General features: G+C 43.1%; 1 protein-coding gene across 1 annotated transcript in view; it reads right to left on the reverse strand.

Moving 5' to 3' along the window:
* LOC146362484 (hippocalcin-like protein 1) overlaps positions 1-6,462 on the reverse strand; it is a 51,718-nt gene extending 45,256 nt beyond the window's left edge. The window contains exon 1 of the mRNA XM_084918443.1: positions 6,064-6,462. The gene's annotated coding sequence lies outside the window, so the exon portion shown is untranslated. The remainder of the gene's footprint in view (positions 1-6,063) is intronic.
* Between the last annotated feature and the right edge of the window lie 1,264 nt (positions 6,463-7,726).

Below are 7,726 nucleotides of genomic sequence, written 5' to 3' on the forward strand. Positions count from 1 at the left end.
ATAGTTGAATACCTTCTGTAGGTTTGTAACCCTGGGATGTCACACTGATGTCACCAGAGCACCTTTAGAACAGGATTCATTGAATTTTTTTTTGTGTTATTTGAAGGAGAGTTGGGCTTGGTGAAAGTGGACATTAGTCTCTTGCCCTGTGGGAAATGTAGGATCTAATCTTTTTTGCAGCTCGACGTACCTGTCACACCAAACTCTGCCTTTGCGGCATGATTTTAACAGTTCTTTTTATGAACTAGCTTCGATTCTTCCAGATTATGCTGAACTTAAATAACTGTTGGTTTTTTCTTTTAAGTCGGCTTCAAACATTGGTGTGATGAATCATACCTCTATTTCTATCTTGATGGATGACTTCTAACTAATCTAATATTTCTAAGCTTGTTTTTAGGAAGCTGTGTCATCTGTGCTCTTTCAACTTCAGAAACAAGTAAGTGTGACAGAAACAGGATCTATGTCCATCTGAGCTAACATAAGCTTAACAATATTATGCTTCATGTTGGAATCAGGCCATGTTAAAACCCCGGTCAGACAGGCTCACAGACCAGTCAGTGATGATATGGCAACCACAAGTTGCGAAGGAAAAATGCATATTCCAAAACCAGTTGGAAAGTTTGTGGAGGCTGCTGTAAAATCAATTGTTAAAGCCCATTGTACACAGGCATAAAGAGGGGCTGCTGGCAAACACTAGTGTGAAACTGGTCGCAAAAAGGAATACGGTGCAGCACCAAAAATCTCCTTGTTATTAGTCTGGGCACCAACCATTGGTGGCAACAGCAATCTGCTAGCGACCAAAGCAACCACACAGAGGATTTTGGTGCAGCTTCTTCTTTGCAATTGGTTGGCAACAGCGACCACCCTCCACCAACCACTCACCAACTGGCTGGTGAGTGTAAAATGATTTGCTGTGCCACCTTGTGATTCAAAGTGGTATTACATGAGAGTACAGCCTGGAATCATTTCAACTTCAGTTGATATCTCTGAAGCAAAATGTATACACATTTGCTATTTATAGTTTACGCTTTAAAAAGTTGAATCTGTTCATCTGATGAACAGAATCAACTTTGAGGATTTACTTACCTGGATGATTGAGCATGCATGAAGAAATTACTATCAAACTATTTCTGTTAGTTAGCATTATTACTAACTAACAGTCAGTTGCTACAGTTTTGAGGTTCCATCTAAATAAATTAAGACTTGTCTTTTTAACACTTTAAGCAGTGTGGTCCCACGAATACCACATTTTCTACTGTGGTACAGAAGGTAGAGCAAATCGGGAGGTCGGTAGCTCGACTCCGTGCTGCTTCATTCTGCATGTTGACGTATCCTCAGACAAGATACTGAACCCCAAGTTTCCCCCAATACATCCATGAGAGTGTGTGCCCGAATGTTAGACAAGGCATTTAGGCATAGAAAAGAAACTGTCATCAATGTTTGTAACTGGGTAAATGATGCTTGTAATAGAAAATACTTAAAGTGTTCACAATGAGTAAGTAGTAAATCACTTTCTATTACAAGTCCATTTACCAAAATTTGAAACATGCAAATCATGGAGAAACCCTGCCAACACGTTGAGTCATTAACTTACATGAGGCATGGCTCTATCGAAGCAATAAAGGTTTATAGTATTATTGATACAAAATTGTTACAAAACAAAAATGACAGCAATCGCGTACCAATGTTACGAAGATGATCCAACTTATTGTGGCATTAAGAATGTCTTGTTTTTGTTAGTTATGTGGTTTAAGTACAGTAGGTGATCATGTTGCTTTCGCAGAATGAATTGAGTCAATGTGTCACCGAATCAACAAAATCCTGTTCAAATTTCATTTAGAAAAATCACAGTTTGACTATACAGATTATTTAAGTTGCTAATAAGAGAAATTTAAAGGGCCGTGAATCATTTAAACAAAGAAAGTCTTGTGTACATTAGTACCTAACAGCATCATTAAAATCCAGTTATGATAGTTCATGGGAAAGTGAGTGCTCACATTTTGCTAATTAAATGTAATATCACTCTTGTAAAAGATAAACTGAACGATTTCCATTTCCACCCATTACTGTGTTATGCTACAGACCACAGATCCATTTTACACTCATTTGAAGTCTCTCTTCTCTTTTCGCATAATGACTGTTTTGTTTTGTATTGTTTTTTTTCCCGGAAAGGCCTTGGAGTTCTCCTCAGAGAAAAATAAATAAAAATCCTCTGACCTTTCGAATCTATCAGGTTACTGGAAGATGTACAAACAGCACACTTTTGCAGGGGCGGGGTAGTTAACCCAACTTTAAGCCTGGAGCTGTTTTGGACATGTACGTTTCCCCGGCCTCAGTCACATGGTAAATGGACTGGTTCTTACATAGCACTTTCCTACTTGAGCACTCAAAGCATTTTAAACAGCACGCCTCAATCACCCTTATTAATACAAGCACATTCACACTCCGAGGATTGCATCGGAAATGCAACATAAAGTTCAGTATCCTACCCGAGTATACTTTGGATGTATCGAACCATGCAGATGACCTGCTCTACCTCCTGAGCTGTCGCCACCACAGATTCACAAGATTTCCTTGTGTCTCTTCAAGAAAGATCTCCAAGATGCTGAGTCTGAATGTCCCTGCTGACCTGCCTTCACATGTAACCTTAATTGAAAGTGACTTTGAGGCTGCGTACTTATGTATTCCCATGCATGCAAGCAGTCAGGGGCATCTATCTTGTCAAGAATTTCTGGCGGCATTATGTGAGAGCAGGGTCACGTAAATGAGCAAGGCTACATTGTTTCCCATAATGTGAGAGCCTGCAGTGTAGAACGTAGAAAGGGATGCATTATTCACTCAGAAGCAATGCGTGAAAAAACCACCAAAGAGAGTAAGAGATACTAATGAGGCCATTTCCTCTGCTCTGCAACTCACTTGCCTCATTGATATACACGTTGACTGCGACATCGATCTTTTGCAAGGTGCTTCAGGGTTAGAACCTCTTTTCATGTGTATATACAAGCACGAGTTAGAAGTGTGTGTGCAGGCGGGGGTGCTTATGAGTCCAAGTGACTGAGAGAGTAGTGCTCCAGCGCACATTTATCTTCTTATGTAACAACTAGACAAGCAGATGCAGGCTAAATGCTGCCTCTACCCACCCAAAAACGTGAGCAGCACAATTCTGCTCGCTTCAGACAGAATTCAGCAGGTTCCCTTACAACACAAGCCCCAAACATGGATCAATTTGTTGGGGCCGTGCCTCCACATTCCCATTAACCTGGGGTCGGGCTGAAAATGGCCATGTTAAAATGGTCTCTCTCATCATTCTGTTCGTCATTAGCTGCCCTAAATGACAGCTAGAGAATGACCACAAAGGCTTTCACCCCCACCCGCCCCACCATGAGCTGCCAATCATGCGGCTCCTTTGAGTATTCCTGACTGCCTGCACAAATTTCGCTTGTCTGCGCCCTGTGCCAAGCCTGATGGTAAATCTGAAAGGATTATACAGAAGGCAAGCAATAGCTGTGTGGCATTTAGGAAAGAAAAGACAGAGACAATGTGTCGTGTTATCAGCGAAGCTGGTGTGCTATCTCCAGGAAAAAGCAGAGCAGAGGTCCTAAACAGGGGTGCACCTAAAGCAGGGAGTCTGGGGTGTCACAGCCCCATCCTTGGGGGGGGGGTGCCCTTTCAAAAATGATATGTTATGTTAAAAGTACCATAAGTCCAAATTATGTTGGAAAAAAAGGTTCCACTTTCTTCCTTTAATGCATCACTGTAAATAATATAATTTAATGTTAACTAATGTAACATTTGGGGTTAGTCACGATTTTCTAATACTCAAACAGTCATTAAGATGACTGTCCTTTGTCTTGTCTACATATCTTCCTTGATTTTACTGCTGGGTGGTTGAATGCAGTGTACTACTAATGCCAAACAAGTGTGGTAATGTAATATGCACTTTAGGGCGATTGTGGCTCAAGAGTTGGGAGTTCACCTTGTAATCGGAAGGTTGCCGGTTCGAGCCCCGGCTTGGACAGTCTTGGTCGTTGTGTCCTTCACCCGTTGCCTATTGGTGGTGGTCAGAGGGCCCGGTGGCGCCAGTGTTCGGCAGCCTCGCCTCTGTCAGTGCGCCCCAGGGCAGCTGTGGCTACATGTAGCTTGCCATCACCAGTGTGTGAATGTGTGTGTGAATGGGTGGATGACTGAATGTGTAAAGCGCTTTGGGGTCCTTAGTAAAGCTATACAAATACAGACCATTTACCATTAAAGCTAAACAAAACAACAAAAATTATAAAAATGACCCACTAACTACCAGCTATTCCACTGGCAAAGTGTCTGTCACAGTCATAGTTGGTGCTGCTGTACAAACAGGTAATAACAAACACAATCAGAGACAACGACAGCCAGCAAAACATATTTTTTGGAACGCGTTCAGAACTTAGAGGAAGTCCAGTTTATCGTTATGTTGCACCATTAAGCTAGCACATTACACATCAGCCAGAACAGTCATTCCTGAGTTGTTTAGAGCAGCGGTCCCCAACCCCCGGGCCACAGACCAGTACTGGTCCGTGAGTTGTTTGGTACCGGGCCATGAGAGTTGAGGCTCACGTGTGAAAGTCATGGTTTTCAGGGTTTTTATCAGTTTTTAGCGTTATTTTTTTTTTTATCATTTTTATCATTAACTCAAGTTTCCCTGGGTCTCTTCCCGTGTGTTATGAATAAATCTTCTTTTTTTGGTACTGGTACTGGTTTTATTTTGTTGTATTTATACAGACACCTTAAAGGCCGGTCTGTGAAAATATTGTTGGACATAAACCAGTGCATGGAACAAAAAAGGTTGGGGACCACTGGCTTAGAGCGTGAGTGAAAGAACAGTTCCCAGTGAATATTGAATATATATTTTACTTGACATGCCCATCTCTAACAATGATGTGTTCTTTATTGCTAATTTGAGATGCAAACCATTACAATTTTCCCTCAACATGTGCCTCACACTGGTTTGATTCACTCCTTCACATTGCAAAAGTGTGCTTAAATCAAAATGACTTTCTTCTTTAATTCTACCAACATATTTACTGCTTTTTGTTAGCCCCTGAGTTGGATGTTGTGCTTTAATGTCCCTGGCATATCGTTACAGGGCATACATGCTTCATAATACATATTTATGCAGGCAGGTCTCTTCACAATGACAACTTGCCAACTTGTCAATTTTCTAGTAGTTTATGTTTATATTTGATAAAGTTTGTGTTTCCCACTTATTGTTTCTTGGTTCCCTCTTGTGCACACCCCACCCAGTTCTCAGTCCAGTATTGATATGTAATAATCACAGTGGATGCCCAGGAAAAGTGTTAACAACCGTGAACAGTGAACTAACCTCACTCACAGAGAAAAAAAGACATCACAACCTGAAATGGGCTAGTCTTTGTTGGTACTATCTTATTTGATAAGCAGGTATACACAGCTGGTACAAAAGAAACAAAGGTGTTAGTTTGAAATTTCTATAAACTCCACATTAGGCAAAAATGCATCATGCAATTAAAGAGCGTGATTAACGTAGGCTCGTCTGTACGGAAATGGTTTGCACTCAGTAGTTAACTAGTAACGCATTTACTATCAGGCTAGAAATAAGCCAGCAGGCAAAGATGTTGCCTCTTCTTCCGGAGGCTTCAGTGCAGCCCAAACCTGAGACCTCAGAGCAGGGAAGGAAGTTCCAGAGAAGCGCCACGCTTCCATCCTTTTGCCCCGCGTGAAGATCATTCATAAAAATGGCAGACCTACACTGCTTTCTTCCTATTGGCTGTACAAAAACAGCCTTGTTTTTTCTCCTCCTTTTATTTTAAAGAAATGTCCGGAGAACGACACAAACAGTCAAAAACACACACATACTACAGGCGGGAATATCTTCAGCTCGACTGGTCTGTTCACGCGGTTTATCAGCACCGCGCAGCCGGAAGACGAACAGTTTCCGCGAGTAAACAAAAGCGTCTGCGCCGCTTTCCAGAAACTGAATATTAGCCCTAGAATACATTAGGCATAAAAGCAAGCTAAACTGAAGCAATAACGTCGACCCGCTCCTCTTACCCGAATAGGCGAGGCAGTGTCGGTGCCGGTGAGGAGGGTATCCCTGCTGCAGGACAGGGAGAGATGCTCGGCTTGCTCTTGTGCGACTTTCTCCGGAGCTCCTGGCTGAACAGCGTCGCTGGACCGGTCGCGTGCTCTTACTGCCGCTTCTCAGTGCACGCTCACACACATCCACACACGCGCAGGCTGAGTGACTGACTTAGTGGCCCCTGGCTACAGCAGCCGAACCCTTCAAACCATGATACCGTGCAGGCGACAGGCATCAGTGATGGTGCTGCTGCTGTGGTGGCAGCTTTCTCTCCTCCAGGAGCCTGGGCTGGACAGGACGGCAGGGGAGGGCAATGTGTTTAAGTGGTATGCGCCGGCGGAGTGGATTTAAACGGGGGGATGGTGTAGCTGGGATTACGTGGTAGGGGTTTAATTAGATAGCCCTGCGCCCATTGGCACCAACGCTGCGCACAACCCTCCCCTCTCTCTCTCTCTCCCTCTCCTCTCTCCCTCTTCCCGTCTCTCGCTCTCTTTGTCTTTGGCAGTAAAATAGCTGGATGTGTGGATCTCATCACCGGCTGATGCCGCACCACGCTGTGTGCTTAATAATATTTCATGCACAACATTTTTATTCCAAGTGACTTGCGATGAGGACTGCACAGGGGTCAGGAGCGTTCAGCCGTTTGTACATTGGGGTGGCCTCATCTCTCAGGAAAAAAAATGCATAGGGAGAGGAGTGATTGTGTAAGTGTTGTTTCTGCATTTTCAGAATAATGTTGGTCCAAAATCATCATTGCAACTGACCAATCACGATGTTGTGATGTTATGGCTTTGCAATGTGGGGTGAAAAATACAAAAATGTATTTCTTTATAAATACCACTGTTCTGTGGGGTGGGGGGATAAGCGTTTCAATTGTCCTTTATTAATTTATACAGTATAATGAATATGGCCTCAAGTTAGCTTTGCTGTTATCCAATTCCCACATAGGAAAATTGGTATGGCCCGGATCTGGCCCACACAATGTGCTTACACATGGCCCACATACCACAAAGAATGACGGCCCTTTGGTGGCCCAGATCTGGTTTGCCAGAGGTGGCCAACACATGGGCCAGCAAAAGGCCAGTTGCAGACAAACTGCTGGTCCTGTGCTGGCTCAGATAAGTTTTAGCTCTGGCCCCAGATGTCAGCCTAATGTGTACCTTAATCAAGCCATGTAATAACAACATGTGCTGGAACATAATAGCGCAAAAGTGACATGAGGAAACTCTGTTAAGACAGTGAATGGACTGATTCTTATATAGCGCTTTTCTACGCTCCCGGATTACTCAAAGTTCTCTATACAACACGCCACATTCACCCAATCACACACTTTCTCTAAACTGAGTGCTTACTACTACCCACTAACCTTCCGATCAGTAGGTGACCTGCTCTACCTCCTGAGTTACAGCCACCCAGTGGTAAACATGAGTAAACCCTCACTAGGTTTTGGATAAAGTGTAGACTCACAAACCTTTCAAACCTGCATTTAAAACATTGGCTACCATAGCAGTATAGTATTGCAACATGCCATTTGGGTCTTCTAAATAAAACAGGAAAAGGAACATAAATAGTGTCATCATTGCCAGACCTGGCCCACATCTGGTTGACAGACACCCTGCCATGACACCAGTCAGT

This window comes from Perissodus microlepis, chromosome 22, assembly GCF_051167445.1.
Source record: "Perissodus microlepis isolate ML-2025 ecotype Zambia chromosome 22, ASM5116744v1, whole genome shotgun sequence".
NCBI lineage: Eukaryota > Metazoa > Chordata > Actinopteri > Cichliformes > Cichlidae > Perissodus > Perissodus microlepis.